This window comes from Cajanus cajan, chromosome 5 (genome assembly GCF_000230855.2).
Source record: "Cajanus cajan strain Asha chromosome 5, NIPB_CcT2T_4, whole genome shotgun sequence".
Taxonomy (NCBI): Eukaryota; Viridiplantae; Streptophyta; class Magnoliopsida; order Fabales; family Fabaceae; genus Cajanus; species Cajanus cajan.
The window spans coordinates 22799400-22825042 of NC_138521.1; positions in this window are offsets into that span (position 1 = coordinate 22799400).

Genomic DNA, 25643 nt, shown 5'->3' on the forward strand with positions numbered 1-25643 from the left:
GTGTGTCTTGTTTGAGTTTCTATTTGGATCTATTTGTTTTTGAATTAAATTTGTTCCATAGATCCATTGTTTGATTGTATTTGAATTTCTTCCACAATCAATATGTTTAAGACCTATTTGCTTGTGCTTCTTTTTGTATTTGTTTGAGTCTCTCATTTCCTAGCATGTGTCCGTGATTGGACTTCATCCATTGCATTAGAATTTTGTTTTTAAATCCTTGTTTTGTCTTAGCAAGTCATGTTTAGTCCTTATATGTTGCAAATTCCTTGAATAACTTGTTTAACCTAGTTTTTCTTTTGTGTTGTTGTCTATTTTGGTCTCGGTTTTTTTGTTATAATCTTTGTGTCTACCTATATGTGCTTTTTGTTTTTACCTATTTGAGTTCATAATTTGCTATTAGTTCTAGCAAATTTCTTAGTGTTAGGTTTCCATTATGTACTTAAGTTTTCAATTCACTTTCCATAAAATTTCTTGAAACAATTTTGTGTGCTTTGAAAATTTTAAGTGATTCATCCTACTTCTAGTTCACTATTTCTTTTGAATTCAAATTTTAGTGGCTGAAAAATAGAGAAAATACAGAGCATTCTCTTTCAAAATAGTTATAAAAAAAAACGAGCAAAGAATCCAATCAAAAACCTAAAAACTAGTGCACTAGTTCATCCAATTTCACTTGAAATTTGTCAATCTAGTAGTCTTGGTTTTCATACTTTGGAATTGTGAAATTTTTGAAAACAAAAGGCAAGTGTCTTCTCTGGAATATCAATTTGAATTCAGGAAAAGAAAAGAATAAAATATATATATATATATATATATATATATATATATATAAAGCATTTATAGAAGCAAAAGCCGAGAAGAACAAAAACAAGAAAATACACTTGATACCACAAATTTCTTTGGACTACTATTTTGTTTGTTCTTGTTCAATTGCTTCGAAGTTTTTTTTTGTGTTGTTAATTTACTCTAGTGCCTATCTAGGAACCTTCCTAACTGAGTGCTAGCTTTCTTTGGTGTCTTATTTTTCAGCTTTCTTTGTTGGATATCCTTGAGTCTTGTCATAAACACATTACTCTTCAATTTTTGGTATAAGCTTTATAAATTGTGCTTTTGTTGGTTGTCTTGTTTTCTTTGCTTAAAAATTCTGTGCGGGAAGTGGCCTCAAATCCTTGCTTAAGGATCAAACATTGACTCAAAAAAAAGTAGGAAAGATTTGGACACAAAAGACTTTCAAATTTGACCTAATTTAGTGACCAAAACTTTCCTAAACTACCTTCACAAGAGTGAACATTCCCTTATAACCTTGTGAGCAGCCTACATTAATCACATTGTTGTGTTCATTGTGCAGGGTCCAGGAGCAACTCAAATCAAGGGTTAGTGGCGGATTGGAACACTTAAACAAGTGTTGGAAAATTTGGACAGCAAATTCGTCACTAATTGGTCACTAAAGCCGCCAATATTTGTTTTCTAGTGTAGTTTAAATTTTTGCAAATTCTCTTGTATTTTAAATCAATTTGTAAAGCTTGGAGGGAGTATTAAGAAGCTGGTCAGGTATATCTAACTCTTGATAGCTCACTCATGTGTAGTACTAGTGGAAGTGGCTTGGAAATTTCATATGTTTCAAGCTTCCACTTAGGGCAAAACGACTAGTTGCTTATCCTTGCTTCCTTTAAGTTGTTTGATCTTAATTTTGTTTACTTTGCTGCCTTGTTTCGTCTAGACTTGTGTAGATTTACTTGTTCACATTTAGATAGCTTCAAAAACAATTGTGAAAAGCATACAACATAAAAACATTTGTGAAAATTTTTGTGGAATTGAAAATTTCATAAGGGAGTTTAGTGATTTCCACTTGAAAAGGCTTGGTTATTAAGTGGCTCTTAGTAGCTCACCTCCCTTGATAGTGCAACTTGTACACTTAGACTTCCAAGTGTTATTTTTTGTTCCTAGAAAAGACCAAAAATATTTTTTTATCTTTTGCATAGCATATAAAATTATTATTCCTTAATCATGAGTCATATTTCTCAAAGTGATAGTGATCTTGAATCTCCTAAAAGTTTTTCTAGAATTGTTAAGGAGGTTGAACCACTAAAACTATGGAAGCAACAAGAGGTACTTCAAAAAGAAAGAGAAAAGATTGAAAGAGAAGTACAACTTATTGCTCTTGAGGAAGAGATAAACAAAATTAAGCAACAAGAAGAAAAACTTTTAAAAAAAATTAACAAAAGAAAAAGTCAAAAGAGTTCCACTAAGAGTTCTAATGTCTCTACTAGTCAAGAGGATATGGGTAGTTTAAATGTTGATGAATATTACCAACCCACACCTAGAAGAGTCATTAAGGAACCCAAAGTGAGGGAATCAAGGGTTGATCTCCCTTACTTTCATGGAAAAGAGGATGTTGATGCCTACTTGGATTGGGAAATGAAAGTGGAGCAAATCTTCACTTGTCACCAAGTAGGTGAAGAAAGAAAAGTTCCCTTAGCCACCTTAGCTTTCCAAGGACAAGCTATGTATTGGTGGACATCCTTGGAGAGAGAGAGAAGACTTCATAATGATCCTCCTATTGTGTATTGGAATGAATTGAGGAGTGCTATGAGAAGAAGGCACATACCTTCTTATTATAGTAGGGAGCTTATGGATAAGCTCCAAAGACTCCAACAAAAGAACATGAGTGTGGAGGAGTATAGACAAAAAATGGAGTTGTATCTCATGAGGGTTGGGATAAGGGAAGAGGAAAGATTGACCATTGCTAGATTTCTAAGTGGTCTTAATTTTGATATAAGAGATAGGGTTGAGTTACTCCCTTATAGGGACCTTGATGATTTGGTCCAACTTTGTATAAGGGTAGAACAACAAAAAAAAAAATTCTTTCAAAGGCAAAACTCAAACTAGCTCATATATCAAGAAGGACTACAAGAGGGAGGGTCAATATGATTCTTCTAAGAAATTTAGCAAGGGTCTAGAAAAAGAAAAAGGAAAAGAAAAAGATAAAAAAGTTGTCATTTCTAGTAGTAAAACTAGTGACATCAAATGCTTTAAATGTCTTGGGAGAGGCCACATAGCTTCTCAATGCCCAACTAAAAAGGTCATGATTTTGAGAGGACAAGACATTTATAGTAGTGTTGATGAATCTAGTTCTACCACTTCAAGTGATAGTGAAACAAGTGAGGAAGACCATCCAATTGAAAGAGCATATCCTTATGATGGTCAACTTTTGATGATTAGAAGGCTTCTAGGAAGCCAATCTAATGAGTCTCACCTTTCACAAAGAGAGAATATTTTTCACACAAGGTGTAAAAATTCTGATAAAGTTTGTTCTCTCATTGTGGATAGTGGGTCTTGTTGCAATTGTTGTAGCACAAGGTTGGTGGAGAAGCTTAATCTTACTCCAATTCCCCATCCAAAACCATATCAACTTCATTGGCTTAATGAAGATGGGGATATCATTGTGGAAAAGCAAGTAAAAGTCAAGTTTTCCATTGGTAACTATGAAGATCATGTGGTATGTGACATAGTTCCCATGGAAGCTTGCCACATTTTGTTGGGAAGGCCATGGCAATTTGACAAGAAAACCATGCATAATGGCCTTACCAATGAAATTACTTTCACTCATAAAGAAAATAAGTTTGTACTTCATCCTTTGTCTCCTTCACAAGTGATAGAGGATCAAGTACAAATGAAAATGAAAAGAGAAGAAGAAGAAAAAAACTTGATAAAAAAAAAGAAGCATAAATCTTCAAAGAAGAAGAAGGAAGAGAAACCTCTTCCAATAGAAGGAATTCAACAAGAAGAAACTTTAAAACAAACTTTACTTGTTGAAAAGCCTTCTTACATTCTTCTTTGTAGAGGTATGCTTAGTTGTCATAATTTAAGTCTTGAACCTAGTTCTTTACCTCTTGAATTTTCTCAATTATTAAAAGAATTTGATGATATATTCCCTAGTGAGGGTCCAAAGGGCCTTCCTCCTTTTAGGGGTATAGAACATCAAGTTGATTTTGTGCCTGGGGCTAGTCTACCCAATAGACCAGCCTATAGGACAAATCCACAAGAAAATAAGGAGATAGAGAACCAAGTTCAAGAATTATTGGACAAGGGGTGGGTGCAAAAGAGTTTGAGTCCCTGTGCTGTGCCTGTATTGTTAGTGATGGAGACCCTCCTTCCATGGTTGATGATGGTGTGTTGAAGGGAGTCACCTTGCCCTTGATCTAGGCTCACCAAAGGTTAGACAAAGGAATGTTTATGGTGGAAAAAGGAAACTAGGCGTGAAATGGTGGTGATAGGCGGAAGTGTATGGTGTATGGATGCTCAAGGTTGGCTCACTCCAAGTGAAGGTGGAGGCCACTCTAGGGTTTCACTCTCCAAGGGTGGAGAATGAAGGGGGCTAGCCGAACTAACCTAGGGACTAAGGATAGGATTTGAGGCAAAGAAATGCTCTCTCAAATTCATATAATCCAAAGTATTTACAAGGTGTGGTGCATTGGGTATTTATAGGAGGGGAGGCATCTAGGGTTTCATTTCATAAGGCAAATGCACTCTAAATGAAATGCAAATGAACCCTAGATGCAACTTGGTGGCCAAGGATGGAATCTTTGAGTTTAGATTGGCTATATCTAGGTGCATGATAAGACTATGCAACCTTTGCCCTCCACTTGGGCCTAAGCCTTTCTAACACCAAAAATAGATCCAATGAACACCAAAAAAATGCGTCACCCTTCTAATGTAACACCCTAGCCCAAATTAAAAACCTAATTATCTAGAGCACCCCATAATACAAGGGTAAAATGGGAAATACAAGGGAAAATAAATTCTAAGTCCTAAACACCCCAAAATACAAGGGTAAAATTGGAATAAAGCAATAAAATTCTATACTACTCAAATTGGGCCTAGGAGATGGATCCATACATGGTATCTCTCCATTCTCCTAGCCATGAACCATGTGATGGGTCTCACATTAAGTACCAAGGATAGTCCTCCATCATCCCCTCCTTCTTGAGAAGGATTTGTCTTCAAATCTTTGAGCTCTTCCATTCCGTTGATCCTTCAAAAGATGTGAAACCACAATTAGGGAAGTAAAAATACTAAAACTTAACTATGCAATCCTTAAGTACAAAATTTGTTGAATGAAAGTGTTAGGGTCATTGGGGAAAGCCAAAAGGCATAACCATATAAGAAAATTTTCAAAAGTTGTGGAGACCCCATGTAATTCATTCATCAAATTGTCTATCTTAGGGATTGGGTGCCTGTTATTCAATGATGGCTTTAAAAAAAAGGTGTTCATCCTCCATTGCCATCTTTCTTTGGCACCGAAAGAATGAGGATGGCACAAGGGTTAAGGTTCTCTTGAACCTAGCCCTTTTTTTTCTTCAAAGGGAAAATTATTTTCTTTTCTTTTCTTTTTCTTTTTCTTTTTGCTTTTCTCTTCTTCATCTTTCTTAACTTTTAGTTTGAGTTGGTCCTCATTCACTTGAGAGGGTGATAGAGGACACCACACAAACTTCTTACCTAAGTGTTGGAAACTTATTTTGTTTGTGAGGCCATCATGGATTGTTTTCTTGTCAAATTGCCATGGCCTCCCAAGCAAGACATGACTAACCTCCAATGGCACTATGTCACACAAAACTTCTTCTTTATAATTGCCAATGGAGATTGGTATGCTTGCTTGTTGGTTAACTACAATACCTCTCTCCTCATTGATCCATTGCATTCTATAAGGTTTAGGATGAGGTTTTGTAGTCAAGGCTAACTTATATCAATCTAGTGCTACAACAATTAGAAGTTGATCCACTATCTACAATGAGAGAACAAGTATTTTCTAAAATCTTGCATTTTGTTTGAAACAAGTTCTCTCTTTGAGATTGGTCAATGTCACTAGAGTGATTGTTAAGAAGCCTTCTTACCAAAAGTAAGTCTCCTTCACAAGGTAAAATCTCTTCCTCGGATTCTATGGCTTCTTCTTCACTACTAGAGGAAGATGAAGTAGCTTCATCAAGGCTACTATAGTGATCTTGGGCCTTTAAAACCATGGTTTTCTTTGTAGGACATTGAGAAGCAATATGTCCTCTTCCAAGACACTTAAAGCACTTGATTTCACTTGACTTAGATTCTTTGGAAGGTGCTTTAAAAGATGAATTTTCTTTTTCTTCTTTTTTTTCTTTTTCGTCTTTGGGATAAGGTAGGGAAGAGTGGCCCTCCTTCTTGAAACTCTTGGAATAAGATGAAGTGGAGTCTTTTCGAAAAGTTTTTCTTTTAAGTTGATGCTCCACTCTTGAACAAAGTTGAACTAGTTCATTCAAATCCCTATAAGGTAAAAGTTTAACTTTGTCTCTTATCTCAAGATTAAGACCACTTTGAAATCTAGAGATTGTGGTCCTCTCTTCCTCCCTAATCCTAGCCCTCATCATGAGCAACTCCATAGATTGCCTATATTCTTCCACACTAGAGGACCCTTGTTTTAATCTTTGAAGCTTATCCATAAGCTCTCGGTCATAGTATGGAGGAATATGCCTCCTTATTAAGGCACTACGGAGCTCATTCCAATATGGGATTGGGGGCTCTTGATTTATTCTCCTTTCTTTTTTTAGGGAGGTCCACCAATACATAGCATGCCCTTGGAAGCTAAGGGTCGCTAAAGAAACCTTCCTATCTTCACTCACTCCATGGCAAGAGAAAAGTTGTTCAACTTTCATTTCCCAATCTAAATAACTTTCAACATTATCTTTGCCATGAAATGGGGGAAGAGTGATGTTGGGTTCCCTATTGGAAGACTCCCTATGTCTATGTTGCCTTGGGAGTCTTTGATAGTAATCATCATTGTGATGACTACTATAGAAGACATCACTTGGAGGTGGGGTATGATGCCCTTCCTCCTGGTGAACACTTGAATGAAACATATGCCCCTTACCTTTTGAGGATTTAGGAGAATTGACTCTTGGTTTTGAACCACTAGCCTCTCCTCCCACAACTAGCCTATTAAGCAACCTTTTTATTTCTTCATTATTTTTTTCAAATTCTCTTTTTCTTCTCAATTCTTCCTCTCTTTTTATATTTTCCTCTTCTTTTTTTCTTAGGTACTCTTTTAGTTGCTTAAGTTCATCCCTAACACTAGACCTAGAACTACATGAATTATGACCATGGACACTAGAATGATCACTCATCTTTGATCCAAAAAGGTTTTCACAAATTTGTTTTCAAAAAAAAAGTTTGAAAAAGGTTTTCACAAAGAGTGAGTGATAAAAAGGTTTTCACAAAAAGGTTTTCAAGATGCAAGATTGGTATGAAAAGGCCTAAGTGTACAAAGTGAACTATCAAGGGAGGTGGACTATAAGGAATCACTTAAAAACCAAGCCTTTTCAAGTAATAATCACTAAGCCTTTTCCACTTTTCTCACAAAATAATTTGGCACAACAATAAAGTGTGTGTGTGTGCACGTTCCCCCTAGTAGGCAAAAGCAAGCCTTCTAAACAGAATTGGAGACAAAGATAAAACCCTAAACAATTATACTACCAAAAGCTTTAAAACATATACTAGTCCAAGTCTTAGGTGAAGGTTTTCAAATCACCTTTAACTACACGAAACTAAACCAAAATGAAGTGGTTTAAAAATGGCCAATTACAAACCAAAATAAAGAAAGAAGGCCCAAATACAAGTGGCCCAAAAGAAATCAAGCAAAAATTGAAAAGACAAGATTTTTAGGTCTTCAACTCCTCCACTTGGGTTCCTTCACAAAGAGCAAACTTGTTAGTCCTCTCCAAGTGTTTAATCACTCCTTTTGTGTGGTTGAAATCCCTCCAAAGCCTAGGTTTGGATTCGGTTCACTCCTCCACTCAAATCCACCAAAAGCTTGCTAGTTTGCTAGATAGGTTCTTCACCTACATTCTAAATGAAACCAACCCAAAGAGCAAGAGTCCAAGAAATAAAAACTAAAAAGGCACAATTAGGCAAGGCTAAACTCAGAGAGAATTGATTGAGACAAAACAAAAGAGGCCAAAGAAAATACAAACTAAAATTAAGACACAATTAAAAAGGAAGCGCACAAAAGAGTATTCCTAGAAAGGCACTAGAATGGATTAGTGTTTAAGCCCACTTGATTAAGTCTTTTATGAATTTGGTCCGCCACTTTTAAGGTCTCAAAAATAGGTTCAAAATGTCATAAGTCCAACTCCTAAATGCATAGGTAAAGGTCCAAGTCCACAAGTCTAGCAACAAGTCCTTTTTGGTCCAAAATTTTTTTTTGATACTTTTTTTTTTGTTCTATTTTCACGTCAATTTTTTTTTTATGTTCCTTGGGTCCAATTTCTTTTCTTTAATGTTCAGCCCATTGTTGCTTAGGTTTTCCACTTGTGGGTGGGAAAATTAGGTCAAATTTAGGAGAAAGATAAGGAGACAAGTGGCGTGTTCTTAGAGGGTTTTAGGGAATCTTTTTAGTGGAATTGGTCTTGTACTATTTAGGACAAGTTATTTTGTACTAGATTTCTAGAACACCTCTTAGATTCTTTTAGGGTTTTTTTTCATACAACCAAAATTAGACTAAATCAAGTGGAAATGCAAGGAAGTGGGGCGGCAATGCATGTGCAAGGAAACATTTACACATGGATATCAAAAATCACATAGAACATGCTAGGACTAAGTAGCATGCATGAATGACTCCTAGATGGCTCCTATATGTCACGCCCACTTAGAATGATGCATCATGGTATTTTTGTTCATGTATTCATGCAAAGGTGTTTGGCACATACATGGAATTTTTTGTAGACAAATTATAGGAAACATAAAATTTGACAAAACTTAGGTGGATTCAAAAATCAAAAGCATGTTCATAGCATGTTCTTCATGTTCATATGAGACTCAAACCTAAAAATAAAAAAAAAACATGGGACACCTAACAATGGAAACCTATAATATTCAAGGAAGGCTCACAAGGAACAAAGAATGAGCCCTAAACTATTCGGCCACACAAGAAATGACAAGGATTAGAGAAAATGACCGAATAGGAAAAACAAGCAAGAAGACAAGGAAGACAATATTTTACCCTTGATGAACCTTGGCTCTAGATACCACTTGATGGAGACCCTCCTTCCATGGTTGATGATGGTGTGTTGAAGGGAGTCACCTTGCCCTTGATCTAGGCTCACCAAAGGTTAGAAAAAGGAATGTTTATGGTGGAAAAAGGAAACTAGGCGTGAAATGGTGGTGATAGGCGGAAGTGTATGGTGTATGGATGCTCAAGGTTGGCTCACTCCAAGTGAAGGCGGAGGCCACTCTAGGGTTTCACTCTCCAAGGGTGGAGAATGAAGGGGGCTAGCCGAACTAACCTAGGGACTAAGGATAGGATTTGAGGCAAAGAAATGCTCTCTCAAATTCATATAATCCAAAGTATTTACAAGGTGTGGTGCATTGGGTATTTATAGGAGGGGAGGCATCTAGGGTTGCATTTCATAAGGCAAATGCACTCTAAATGAAATGCAAATGAACCCTAGATGCAACTTGGTGGCCAAGGATGGAATCTTTGGGTTTAGATTGGCTATATCTAGGTGCATGATAAGACTATGCAACCTTTGCCCTCCACTTGGGCCTAAGCCTTTCTAACACCAAAAATAGATCCAATGAACACCAAAGAAATGCGTCACCCTTCTAATGTACCCTAGCCCAAATTAAAAACCTAATTATCTAGAGCACCCCATAATACAAGGGTAAAATGGGAAATATAAGGGAAAATAAATTCTAAGTCCTAAACACCCCAAAATACAAGGGTAAAATTGGAATAAAGCAATAAAATTCTATACTACTCAAATTGGGCCTAGGAGATGGATCCATACATGGTATCTCTCCATTCTCCTAGCCATGAACCATGTGATGGGTCTCACATGAAGTACCAAGGATGGTCCTCCATCAGTTAGTGCCTAAGAAAGATGGAAAATGGAGAATGTGTAGTGATTGTAGGGCTATTAACAATATCACAATCAAGTACAGGCACCCAATCCCTAGACTTGATAATATGCTTGATGAATTACATGGTGCTACTATATTTTCTAAAATTGATCTTAAAAGTGGTTATCACCAAATAAAAATCAAATAGGGTGATGAGTGGAAAACTGCTTTTAAGACCAAGTTTGGATTGTATGAGTGGCTAGTTATGCCTTTTGGTTTAACCAATGCACTAAGTACATTCATGAGGCTTATGAATCATGTCTTGAGAGAGTGTATAGGAAAATTTGTTGTTGTTTATTTTAATGATATTCTAATCTATAGTAGGTCTCAAGATGATCACATAGGACATCTTAGAGAAGTTTTGATGATCCTTAGGCAAAACCACTTGTTTGCAAATATTGAAAAATGTACTTTTTGTGTGGATCATGTGGTTTTCCTAGGGTTCATTGTGAGTAAAGAAGGGGTTCGTGTGGACCCCGAGAAAATCAAAGCCATTCAAGAGTGGCCCAAACCAAAGAATGTTAGTGAAGTTAAGAGTTTTCATGGACTTGCAAGCTTTTATAGAAGATTTGTTCCTAACTTCTCTGGCATTGCGTCACCCTTGAATGATCTTGTCAAAAAAGATGTTTCTTTTGAATGGACTGCAAAGCATGATCATGCATTTCAACTTCTTAAGAATCAACTTACAAGTGCACCCATACTAGCTTTGCCAAATTTTGAAAAGACTTTTGAGCTAGAATGTGATGCATCTGGAGTTAGCATAGGGACTGTGTTATTGCAAGGAGGACACCCCATTGCATATTTTAGTGAAAAACTAAAAGGTGTCTCCCTCAATTACCCTACCTATGACAAGGAGTTGTATGCATTGGTTAGGGCTTTACAAACTTGGGAACACTATCTAGTGTCTAAAGAGTTTGTCATCCATAGTGACCATGAGTCACTCAAATATTTAAGAGGTCAAGGTAAGTTAAATAAAAGGCATGCCAAATGGCTAGAATTCCTTGAACAATTTCCATATATTATTAAATTCAAGAAAGGAAAAACTAATATTGTAGCTGATGCTTTATCTAGAAGGCATACATTGCTTATGTCTCTAGGTACTCAAATTCTTGGATTTGATAATATTAGGGAATTATATGAGAAAGATCTTGACTTTGGTGTTAATTATGAAAAATGTCAACAAAAAGCTTTTGATGGTTTCTATATGGCTGAGGGGTATTTGTACAAAGAAGGAAGGTTATGTATACCCCAAGGATCCATTAGGAAACTATTAATTAAAAAGAGTCATGAACGTGGACTTATGGGGCACATTGGTGTTGATAAAACCCTTAGTTTTCTTAAAGAAAAATTTTATTGGCCCCATATGCGAAAGGATGTCCAAAAGCATTTCTTTAGATGTTTGGCTTGTTTACAAGCCAAGTCCAAAGTGATGCCTCATGGTACATACACACCTTTGCCTGTTGCTTCTTCCCCTTGGGTAGATATTAGCATGGACTTTGTGCTAGGTTTACCTAGAACCCAAAGGGGAATGGACTCTATCTTTGTGGTTGTGGACCGTTTCAGTAAAATGACTCATTTCATTCCATGCCACAAAGTAGATGATGCAAGCAACATTGAAAAACTCTTCTTTAGAGATGTGGTTAAACTCCATGGACTTCCTAAGTCTATAGTTTCAGATAGAGATACTAAGTTCCTAAGCCATTTTTGGCGTGTCTTATGGTCAAGACAAGGAACTAAACTCCTCTTTTCAACTACTTGTCATCCTCAAACAAATGGCCAAATAGAGGTAGTTAATAGATCTTTGTCTACTATGCTTAGGGCAGTCCTAAAGGGCAATCACAAATCTTGGATGAGTATTTGCCACACATTGAATTTGCCTACAATAGGGTAGTTCACAAAACTACCAATATTTCTCCTTTTGAAGTTGTGTATGGGTTTAATCCTTTAACTCCTTTGAATTTGATACCCCTTCCTAATGTTGAGCATTTCATTCATAAGGAAGGAGCATCTGGAGCTGAATTTGTTAAGAAAATACATGAAAGGATTAAAACTCATATTCAACTCCAAAATGAGAAATATGCTCAACAAAATAATAAAGGCAAAAGAACTATGATCTTCGAGGAAGGAGATTGGGTTTGGCTTCATCTAAGAAAAGAACGTTTTCCTAAACAAAGGAAGTCCAAACTCAGTCCTAGAGGAGATGGTCCCTTTCAGGTCTTACAGCGTATCAATGAAAACGCTTATAGGCTTAATTTACCCTCTGATTATGGAGTTAGCCTTACTTTTAATGTCAGTGATTTAAAACCTTTTGTAGGAGTGACGAGAGGTTGTCGAAGCCTCTATCAAACACAAAATAAAATGAGTTTAAACTTGTAGCACAGTAGTGCCCTAAAGTCGTCTCTCGAGGATCAAAGGAAATTCTTTTTATTATATTAGCAATATTAACAAAATTTTGGAAAAGGGGGGGTTTGGAGTTTGATATAATTTTTAGAACAAGAAGTTGAATAATAAACTTAGATGATAAAAACTTCAACTTGTGGATTTTCGTTCTTTGGATTTATCCTTGGTTCAAAATCTCAATCTCAAATAATAATTAATTTCTTGCATTTAAGTTCAATTAGTTAAGCACCAACAAAACTTAAATAGATTCTTTCCAAAGTTCAAGCGAACATCATTTGAGTCCATTAGGTTAGGATCAAGCGTCCAAATTTAATCCCTATTTGGTCTTTAAGTCCAAGAATCCAACAAGCCATCCATTGGAGAATTTAATTAATCAAATCTTGCTTGTCCCAAAGTTAATCAATCAAGCGTCAATTAATTTAGGAGATTCTTCAAATGTTTAAGCAAACATGATTTGAGTTAACAAGGTTAGAATTATTCATTCACATTTAATCCCTAGTTAAACTCTAAGTCCTTGAATCGGCAAACAATTAATGAGTCAATCAATTAAGTCCATGAATGTTCCTTTGTCTTTCTCAAAATTAATGTAAACAAGTGTCACATAATTCTTGGTCTTGCATTCCTTCTTAAGTCCAATGTAAGTAAGCATCACATAGGTCTTAGTTCAAGGAGTTAATGAGAACATCTTATGTAATGAATTTAAGTGATCAATTCAAATTCAATTATATAAGCATAAACAAGATAGAAAGATAAAGGTAAATTCAATTATTAAGAGTTGAGGATACACAAAATTTTCTTCAAACCTCAAAATCCATTAGAACTTATTACCACAAGCTGAATTAGAAACTTAGCTATCCATAAAATTAAAAGACATTATAACATTAAATAACAAGAAAGACTAAGAAGAAATTGAGAAGAAGAAGAAGAAAGGGAGGTAGAAGAACACCCAAGAGTAACTTATTTGAAGGTGTTTTGGGACATCTTGCAATGGAGAAATGAAGGCCTATTTATAGCCTTCATACAACACATAAAAACTGTAAAATAATGGGAAAAAGTGTAGACAAAACGAAATGGGATGAGTTGTGTAGGTGGTGGGATGATTTGGTGTTGTTGGTGGGATGAGTTGGATTCCATATTCTTTTCCGCACCGATTATTGACCACCGAATTTGGCCTTCTAGATGATCGAAGTTGCCAACGGCGCCTTCTGTAAAGTTTTAGGTCTTTGTCTCAGCTTTCCAGGGCCACCAAGTTTGCTCCATTTGGATCACCACAGCCCAAGTTATGGCCTGAAAACCGAGACATGTTCATCAGCCCAAAAACAGCAAAATTTAGAATAATAATTCCCAACTATCCAATTAGGCCCAACAACACACATATCTATCTAAATCCTATAATTAGCCATGGATGGAATGTAAAATAGCTAAATTAAAGGAAAAGATACATATCAAATCATGATTTATCAAGGAGCTAGTGATGATGAGGAGGAGTCTTTAGATTCGAGGACGAATCCTTTTCAAGAGGGAGGGAATGATGGAAGAGCATGGACCAAGGGTCCAACCACTAGAGCTATGGCCAGGAGATTACTTGAAGACTTGTCTGCTTTAGAGCTTAGTGGGCCCAATAGGCTTGGTGGGCCTAGGATACTTCTCACTTGGACTTTACTTGATTAAACACCATGATTTATTATACATGCATAGAATAGGAAGTTACTTTGTTTTTGGTCTTGTATTTTGACCATAGATTAGGGTTTGTGTACTTTGGGCTTGTAATTTGGCTTCATGGGCTTTGGGCTTTTGATACCCAATATTTGGCTCATTCTCTTTCTTGTAATTTTTCCTATTCATTGTATTTATTTGACCATTGTATTTAGGTCATTAGTGTAGGATTTAAGGAGGAATTATTCATTCAAGGGATTAGGCAAAACTAGGTTTAATTTAACTTGCATTTAAGTTGAATTTTGAGTCACATGGTTGGCGCCACCTTGGCTAAACATGTGTGACTCAAATTCAACCCTAAATGCAACTTAAATCAAACCTAAATGCTTACTTAGCACATGGGACCGGTGAGACACATGTGGCTTAAGATTTGAATTCGAATTTCAAATTTGAATTCAAATCTTGGCGCCACATGTGAAGCCTTCACATTGGCGCCAAGTAACCCTAGTTCCAGATCTATATATGCCTCCTTTACAACACATTGTAGCTACTTTTGAATATATGAAATTTGTGAGCTTACTTCAGCCAAATTTCTCCCAAGAGTCACCAAGTGAAATTGCCTTCAAACCCTAGGAAACTCACCATAGTTCCTACCTTTTGAAGTGAGCAATCCTTTGAACCTTCAAGCTAGGATGCTTCCATCTCTAGCCTAGGTTTCTCTACTTCGAGTTCTTCATTCAAACACCTTCAATCCGTTTGGTTAAAGTCTCCAAGAAGAAGATTCGTGCATTGGTGAAGCTAAGGAGAGGAACCTCATTCACTTCTCCTTTCTTTTGCCATCATTTTTGGTATCAAGAGCACGGTTCTTCAAGGAGATAAGTTTTCTTGTGTTTGAACCGTTTTTCTTTGTGTCTTTGCTGTTCTTGTGTGTCTTGTTTGAGTTTCTATTCGGATCTATTTGTTTTTGAATTAAATTTGTTCCATAGATCCATTGTTTGATTGTATTTGAATTTCTTCCACAATCAATATGTTTAGGACCTATTTGCTTGTGCTTCTTTTTGTATTTGTTTGAGTCTCTCATTTCCTAGCATGTGTCCGTGATTGGACTTCATCCATTGCATTAGAATTTTGTTTTTAAATCCTTGTTTTATCTTAGCAAGTCATGTTTAGTCCTTATATGTTGCAAATTCCTTGAATAACTTGTTTAACCTAGTTTTTCTTTTGTATTGTTGTCTATTTTGGTCTCGGTTTACCAATTTAATAGTTTAATTGTTGAAATTTGATATACACCATGAGCTATTAAATAGAGTAACCTTACTAAAAATTATTTTTGAAGACATTCGATCTCTTCTCTTTCTCTCTTTCTATATCTTTTTGATATGAGAATTTTAAATTATCATACAATCATAACGATTAATAAAATTTAAACTATTTAGTGATTACCAAACCATTTAAAAAAAATCATGATTTATATTTATTATTTTTCTTTCTCACAATAAAATTTATTCTCATTATATATATATATATATATATATATATAAAACTAATTAATTATTATTTGGATATGAGAATTTTAAATTTTCATCATACAATCATAAAGATTAATAGAATTCAAACTATTTAATGATTACCAAACCATTTAAAAAAAAGTCATGATTTATGTTTATTGTTTTTCTTTCTCATAATAAAATTTATTCTCATTATATATATATATATATATTAAATTAATTATTATTTAACATATTTTAAAATTTTTAATTAAGACTAAATGAATTTTGGTAATATTATTCCTTAAATTATGTAAGTTTTTTTTACATATTTTTTAATATATTTTATGTACTTAATTTAATTAATATTAGATAATTAATACAGCGTTATAAACTTTGTTATTTGACAAAATTATATCCTTAATTTAGGGGGAAAATTGTTAAACTTGATAACTATTACTGATATACTCATATTAATATTTTAATAAACAAATATTCATATCTAAGGTTCTTTAGACAACAGTGTGCTCAAACCCATATAACGTAAAGCAAATATGATGGCCCAATGCTACAAAATTAACTTTTACCTAACCATAGCCCAACAGGCCAATACTCCCTTTATATATGACTCAAGAACCTTCTTCATTTGCTCATGTAGGCACTAAACACTAGATAATGTTCACAATACATTCATAATAATCGTAAATCAATGGATTAGTCTCAGAAGTGTTTTCATGCGTCATCTTAGATTCAAAAGAGTCGTATAAGTATACACAGACTCGAGCATCAAAGTCTTTGTAAATATCGATTCTACTAGAACTTGTATAGCAAAAGATCATTTTAGATTCCTAAATCTTACTTGAATATTCTTCGATTGATCACTAGTTCTCCGAATAGTGTTAACAATATTTTTTTTAATTAATAAAAATGGAAATGTTTGGTATAAAAGGCTTATGTCAATATCTGATGGAGAAAAAACTAACACAATAATAACTCAATAAAATAGTAATAACATAGTGAAAATTAAATTTTCTATTTATAAAAAACAATGAAGAGCACCAATAAAATAAAACAAATATAAATAATTCAAATGCATAAGAAACACAAATATTTTTAACGTGAAAAATTCTTCAATATAAGGATAAAAATTATAAGTCGTTCAGACTAAAGAAAATCTCTACTATGATTAACAAAGGGTACAAGAAAGTCTCGAATGAACACATCAAATAATGCTTACAATCAGTCAAAGAAAATCAAATACAATTGTTTACAAATGAGAATAAGATGGAAAGCCCAAAAAATAAAGTTGTTACTACGGTCGCTTTTCTCCCACTCCAAATTTCCTTTTGACGATCCAATTATTGAAAATGAAGAACCAAGAACCAAGTCTAACAAACCTACTGTCCAAAAATCAACCTAATCCAATGGTGAAGTACAAATCTCCAATAGCAAGTTGAAAACTGTTGTCTAGTGGATATGCGAACTTAAAAATAGAATTTTCTTTTTTCTCTTCTCTTTATATTTTGTTCTTGTTTTCTCTCAAAATGAGTCACTCTCTCTACCTTGACTTGATCTCTTCCCATTTGGTTAAGTGAGACATAATGGACTTACACATTTGGGTCTATTCTCCATATAGAAAGGGAGTCCGAAACCTAACAAATTAATCTTCCCCTTACAATTATGTGGAGATAACTGTCAAAACAACAATTTCACAACAGACTTCAAACTTTCTTCTTGGTAATGTCTTAATCATCATATCAACACCATTATTATTAGTGTGAATTTGGCCAGCTCCAATAACTTAGCATCCAAAACATCACGCATCTAATGATACCTCACATTAATATGCTTAGATCTTAAATGAAAAGTTGAATTCTTACCAAGATAAATGATACTCTAACTATCCACAAATAATAGATATTTATTTTGAATAAAACCAAGCTCCTACAAGAATTTATTCACCTATAACAACTTTGTGAATGCTTCAATAATGGCAATGAGTTCTGCCTACAAAATAGACAAAGCTATACACACCTCTTTAGTTTAGACTGCCAAGTCATAGCTCCCCTACAAATTTAATCAAATAGCCTAGAGTGGACTTCCTGGAATCAATGTCTTCAACCATATCAAAGTCTAAGTACCCCACCAAAGTAAGCTTATCACCACCAAAACAAAACCCCATATTTGTAGTACCAAATCCATTTCACAGCATTTCAATGCTCTCTACTTAGGTTTGACAAAATCTACTAATTGTACCAATAACATGTGTTATATCTAGTCTTGTGTACACCATTGCATACATCAAATTACCCATTATAGATGCATAAAGAATTCGTTGCATATCTAATTTCTCAGCTTTATTTGATGGACTCTATTTAGATCTCAACTTAAAATGAGTATCGAGAGGAATTTTCACCACCTTGGCTTTTTGATAAGTGTCAAATTTTTCTAATGAAAATATTGAATTATGACACTTATCTAGCACAATTTTTTGAATATAATGATAAAATTATGGCAAATACAAATGGAATCAAAAAGAGGAATTTAATTGAAATGCTTGTGTGGAGTGATGATTTTTTATCGCATTTTTCCTTCTTTGCTGTAGATTTTTTTAGAATTGGAGCAAGGAGGAGCTTCAAGAAGCAAATGGCTAAGCCCTTTTAAAGGGATGAGCACTTTTAAGCCAGAGAGCATCCCAAGTATAGTAGAGGAAAAAGGCTCAGTGCCTCAAAAGGGCTGAGCAATTTTGTTATTGAAGGAGGAGCACTCTCTGCCTCCTAAGCGCGTAGCAGATTTAAAGGGATTAGCCCTTTGGATTACTTAATGATGAAGACGTCTCCTAGGCGCTTAGCGGATTTGAAGGGCTCAACCCTTTAGATTCCTTGGTGATGAAGTATTCCCCAGGCGCTTAGTGGTTTTGAAGCGATGAGTGGTTTCTTCTCTTTCCAACTTACTCTGTTTTAATTCCAGCACATATAAAAGGGCCAAGGAGAGAGAAAAATCATTATCGAAGGTAGTACGAAGGAGAACAGAGGGAGATACACAAAACAGAACACCCTGGAGCTCGTGGGAACGCAGTTCTTAGGATCAATCTCTTTCCTCTACCTTTCTCCTTGCTATTTTCATCTTGTAATTTCTTCTTCTATGGAGAGCTAAAGCTCTTGGGTTGGGATTAAATGTAATCATTGAACTCCTGTGTATTCCTTTTTGATTCACATATATATATATATATATATATATATATATATATATATATATATATTACATCTATTATTCAGTGCCAGCGATTTGTATTCTGTTCTTAATGCTTTGATAAACTGATCATGTATCTTTAATTTCGGATTTAAAAATTGGTTGGAAAACATTTTCTGAATCTAGATTTGAAAAAATCACCTATTAGTTTTGAAAGCTAGGAATGGTTTTGGAATTAATAGTTGTAACAAGTTCTGGTTCTTAATGCGAGACGTTTAACTGGATGAAGTGAGGAATCATTCATTGAGTTAAATATCTTAAAATTTCTAATGTCAAGGAATTGGCTCTGAATGAATATAGAGGACTGAATGGTGATGAGTAATGGAATCCTTTGCAAGAATCATTAGGAATACATAGGAGGAAGATTGATGACATTTAATCCCAACTATTTATTATATCTGCTTCCCTTAAATTTAATTCGGTTTTGGTTACTTGAGTTTAAATTATTGCTCACATCAAATATTTAACATGTATGAATATTCAAACTTTGAATTAACAAGTAGCAATTAGTTTAATAGAAATCAAGATCTACTTTACAAGTCCCTGAGGATCGACAACCTTTTTATTATACTACAGAGACTTGGGTGCGCTTGCTCAGAAAACCAACACTTTTTCCATCTAGAATCTCTACAACACTCCTTTAATATAGTGTTCTTATGATAGCCAAAACTTCTTCTTCTTTCTGCCATGCATGATTCTTATACCAAGAATTTGTTTAGAAACTCCTATGTCCTTCATGGCAAATGACTCGCACAATTGTTTCTTTAACCTATCAATTTTGGAAACATTTTTCCCAATAATAAGCATGTCATCAATATAGCCCACATTTGTTGAAGATGAATCTCAAGTGACCTATTGCCGATGTTTCTTCCAAGAAGTTGAACAATGAGAGATTGTTGCCAGAGTTTGTGTAGTTGCTCTAGCTTTTCATAGTGAAAGAAAAACTAGGAATGGAAATCTTGCTACCTTTAGTCATGACAACAATGATACCCTGTTCCTTAGGATCAATAGGTTTGATACTATCTTTTGCTTCAATAGGATCTTCACCATCAAGAAAGTACTTTTGTATCCACACAGGGTTTAGGTCCTGGATACTTTCCTGATTAGGCTGGCCAGTGAGCATAGCTCAGTAACTTTCCAAATCCCCACCAGAGTGGCATTAGAACTCTTTGGTTAAGGAGTTGTTGGGCTTGCCTGAATGATGGAGACACATATGAAGATGATTTCTTTGAATGGAGCAAATTATCACCTATGGAATGGCAAGATGAAGGACTTGTTATTTGTGAAGAATTTGCATCTTCCTACCTTTGCTTCTAATAAGCCAAAATCCAACTCTGATGAAGAATGAGATTTTGAGCATCAATAGGTGTGTGAATTTATCAAGCAACTTGTTGATGATAATTTCTACAATTTTATTACTAATGAGGCACATACAAGAACCCTATGGGATAAGCTTGGGTCCCTATATGCTTTTAAATTATGAACTAATAAATTGTACTTGCTAAAGGATTTTGTGAAGTTGAAGTATAAGAAGGGGACTCCCATTACAGACCACTCGAGTGAATTTCAAGGGTGTTTTGATCAACTATCTGGAGTAGGCTTAAAATTTGATGAAGATGTACTAGGACTATTCCTATTAAACTCTCTACCTGATTCGTGGGAGAAATTTTAGGTTTCCATGATTAATGTTGCCCCTAATTGTGATGTTTCGTTGCAAATGGAAAAAGAATGGTAGTGAGTATTATGGATTGTTTGACATCTACTATAGGCAGCATGGTATTGCACATTAGAAACTCCTCCTAAAACTCCTTAACTGAATGGTTTAGTAAAAAGAATAAATAAGACATTGATTGAGAAAGTGAGATGTATGCTTTCTAAGTTACCTAAACATTTTTTGGGTGAGGCATTGTACATGGTAGCATATGTTTTCAATCTTAGTCTTGTTGCTTTGAATAGTGAGGTGCCAAATAAAATTTAGTTTGGCAAGAATGTCATGTATGATCACTTGAGAGTGTTTGGTTGCAAGGTGTTTTGTACATGTTCCAAAGGATGAGAGATCCAAATTGGTTACGAAAACGAGGCAATGTATCCTTATTGGCTATAACATAGGGGGTCTTCTCTCTTATTTACTTGTGGAACCCAAACAAAATAAAAATGTAATAGAAATTAGATTCCCTTGAGGAGCACTGATAAAATAGAGCAAAAAAATAGATAACCCAAACGCATAAGAGACAAATATTAATTTTAAGGTGGAAAACCCCTCAATGCAAGGATAAAAATCATGAGCAGTCAAGACCAAAGAAAAACTATATTATGATCTACAAAGGATACAAGAGAGTCTCCAATGAATATATCAAATAGTGTTTACAATCAGGCAAAGTAAATAAAACACAATTTCTTACAAATGATAAATAAGATGTAAAGCCCCAAAAATAGAGCTATTATTATGAGACTCTTTTCTCTCACTCCAAACTTTCTTTCGATAGTCCAACCGTTCAAAACGAAGAACCAAGTCTAAAGAACCTTCTGTTCGAAAGTCAACCTAATCCAACGTTAACGAATTTCTAGTAATAATTTGAAAACTGCTACCTGGTGGGTATGCAAACTCAACAATAAAACTTTTTCTTCTCTTCTCTCTATATTTTGCTGTTATTTTCTTTCAAAATAAGTCACTCTCTCTGTCCTAACTTAACCCCTCTTTATTTGGTTAAATGAAGCATAATGGAGTTACACATTTGGACCTATTCTCAACATAGAAAGGAGTATAAAATCCAACATATACAATTGTGTTAAATAAAAAAATATGATTAATAAAATTCCATTTAACATATACATGTTTGGATACGTTTGAAAGAACAATATTGTTTTTAGAAATTATTGTTTTAACTTTCAAAAGTAATATTAAGGAACTTTTCCCCAAGTTTTTACTTTTTATTTCTTTAAAAATTATATATTACTTTAAATTTTCAAATCAATATTTAGTTAAAAACACATTTTTCGTAATATATATATATATATATATACGAGGAGGGTTCAAACGACACTGGTGTAACTTTAACTAAGTGTTACACCGCTCAATAACTTTATATTAAATGTGAATTTTAAAAATCTAACCGTTAGATTGAAAGTTCATATCTCTTAGATCATATATATCAAATTTTATATTAATCTAAGATGATTTGATACTTCATTCTCATAAAAAAAAATGACGTAATATATACATTTTAAAATATACTAAAATATGAACACTTTGATTACCTTCAAGTTGTTGTTCAATTTTAGCAAAATTTGACATATATGATCTAAGAGATATGAACTTTCCATCTAACGGTTGGATTTTTAAAATTCACATTTAATATAAAGTTATTGAGCGGTGTAACACTTAGTAAAAGTTACACCGGTGTCGTTTGAACCCTCCTCTATATATATATATATATATGGAAAAGTTATAGTGTATGGGGGCACATACAACGTAAAACCGGAATACAATGATCACGTGCACGGTATGAACTACGATCATACTCATGCAATTGTAATTTATTCTGACATAAAACAATGTGTCATAAAATGATTAAAAAAAATAAAAAAATTATAATCTATACATTCTGAATATTGAATAAGTACATTGAGCTGTGAGGACTACCGATAATTATAATTTATAAACAAGAAAGTTAATAATATACATTTTTAAACTCTTTTTTTTTTTTACAATATATAATTTTAAACTCGTTCTTTATTATTATTTGTTGAAATTTATCAGTGACAATATTTTTTTTTTTGTAAAAATAGGAAAGATTATAAAGATGGTTGCAATAAGAATTGAACCTAGGTCCTATGCTTCTAACTACCCCAAGCCTTTCCCACCCAGCTACTAGACTAACCCTAGTGACAATATGAGTTCCACTTTTAATTTAACGAATTTTTCTCCTAATTTATAATTTTTAATAAATTTTGTTAATAATATAATGGGTTAGAATTAACGTGTTAGAGAATTTAATAATCATTATAAATAATTTATTATTAATAAGGATAATCATTATGTAATTGTGATACTTATGTTTTAAATCAAGTTACTAATGATTAAATCTTGTCTTTTATGAATGTAAAAAATTTAAGTTAAATAAGAGTGTTTACTTATTTGATTATTTGATGTTTGTCAAATTTTAAAGAGAGATTCTTCTTATGTTTAACGGGAATGAAAAATTCTCCCTGATAATAATAAAAAAAAAATGTAATTGTGATGGAAGTGAACTTAGAAAGGGTAGTGTTAATCATTAACTAATTTCATGGGAAAGGCTTTCATCATCCGAGTGCTTTACTAGAAACTCTTTGGTTAGTTGGTGCTCCAATCTAATTTTGAGCTTGAAGACATAATAGTTGTTTGAAAAGTTCGGGAGCACTTGTTTCTTTCTTGTAATGCCTTGCCATATATGGATGAAAGCACCTTTCATACTCCCTATTAATATAATTTTCTTATTGCTGATCAGATTTTGACTCTATCTCATACTCCCTAAATGAGGGAAGGAATAAAAATTAAAAGATTAGATAGAATGGTATTAGAAAAATATTAATTATTCAATCCCATTGCAATTATATATATATATATATATATATATATATATATATTAATTCAAACAATATAACATAATAAAATACCATTTCCATTTGGTTTCATTAATTCTATCTCATACCACAAATTCAAATAAAGCTACAGAGGATGGATAAAAGGGTTTTAGTTTTTCTTCAAGAATGAAATTAGATAAGCTTGACCAACATTAGTAGTGACCACGTTAATTCCTTTGTCAAAAATAGAGCGGAAAAACAATCAATCACAGCATTATAGTAACTAAAACTTAAGATCGCCAATTATATGTAATTTGTTCACACAACATTCAACTCCTATTATGTGTTAAGAACATTTCACATATATTCCATAATCAAGGGATCAATTGCACTGGAGTGTGTGATTGAAAAATCTCAATTGGAAAACTAAGCAAACTGAACAAAAGTTGGAAGATAGGAAACACGTGAAATAAGTGTCGGGATAAACATGACATTTATTTTCTTAATCGTTTAATTTGTTACTTTATTGATTAGTTTACTCAAAGTTAAGATTATTAATTAGAAAGCATAATCCAAAGGAATCTCATCCGTGTCATGCGTATCGTGTTTGGTATATCCTATTATCCTTTCCACATTTTAACAAATTTAAAGTAAGCACGGAATAACCTCTGTTGGCAGCATACATAACTGGAGTAAAAACCTCTCTGCATGTCTCTCTCCTCATTTTGCTATACTCCATCATTGGTCCATTGTCAATCTTCATCCTTATCCTTAATAATTTGTCAACACTATTGTACCACTATTTTTTTTTTCTCATTTATTTAATACAACCATTTCTAGTACATTTGAAGAATACATATCTTATATATCTTGCTTCGCGAGCTCTCATCTTATCTTATTTCACTTTAAATAACTATGTCTATTAATTGTACCACTAAAACTAAAATCCCATCTTTCCCCCATAGAAATTGGAAAAAAAAGAAGCCAAAACATTTACTTTTTGCTTGAAAATGACATGAATGCTATGATCCTAGAAAATGTATGCAAAAATATATCTTAATCAGTGCTCCTTAGCTCCTGACACTTTTGACAGATATTCTCTTATTACCTCACTTTCTAGCTTTCTTCATATGGTGCATTGAACCCGGCATCGTTCTACTTTTAATGGAGAATTATTTTTTCGCGTGTTTTGACTAAAGCATCTTCGTCTTTAATGTTGTTTGTGAAGAAGGAACTTTCACCATAATAAGTAAATTTAATTTTCGGCTTGTATACTCCTTTTCAAAAAAACTGCAAATTCATTTATACGCGTTTCTTTTGATTTTAGCCTTTTTGCATCATCTCGTGGATCATGGATATAGAAATCCAAATTTTCCTTCCCATTTTAATTACTTCATTCATGATATATCAGAACATAGTGAGGATTTAAAGAATTTAATTATAATATAGTGATGCCATAATCAAATCATAAGTTGCTATGGATATATAATAAAATTGTTGATTGTCGCAAGAATTAGTTCAAAAATCATATCTGGTCTAATTTCTAATTAATTAAGTGTAACTTTTTTTACACTTATAACTATCAAAATTAAACTCAAGGCTTAGAAGAGTTTGAGCTTAAATTTTAATGGACAACATTGCAACATAGGTTTTAAGCAATGTTTTTAAAATTAATTAGGTTCGCTATTGAACTACCTAGACACTAATTTAAAATGATTGAATCGTAATCTCGGTATTAATAAAATAATAATATTAATTATATTATTATTATTGGAAACATAATATTAAATATATACATATATATATATATATATATAATATCATAATTTTATAAATCTAAAAATTAATATAAATTATTTATATATATAGATTTTTAACATTTAATATACACTTAAAAGTTCAAAATAAATATAATATAATATAATATTAAATTTCAAATTTTAATAAAATATAGCAATATTCATTAACAGAAGTTTACATCTAAAGTTAAAAGTGTCAATTAATATAATTTAAATTATGAAAACTCAAAATATAAAAAATTACAAGTTACACAAATGAATAATTTCTATTTATATATTTTTTCATTAAATATGTATTTTATTTTTATTAAAAATTTAAATGAATTTTTTTAAAAAAGTTGAATCTGATTGGTTCAAACTGATTTTGTTACATTGGATTTTGTCAATTTTGGCCCGAGTCAACCAACTCATATCGATTTTGGCATCATTAAGTCTCTTGACCTAATGATTATAAGATGTGTCCTAAGACATGAGAGGTCAACTTAATGGTCTCATGTTTGATTTTATCTGTGTTAAAATAATATTCAACTAATAAAAATTATGTTTTATAAATATAAATTAATCT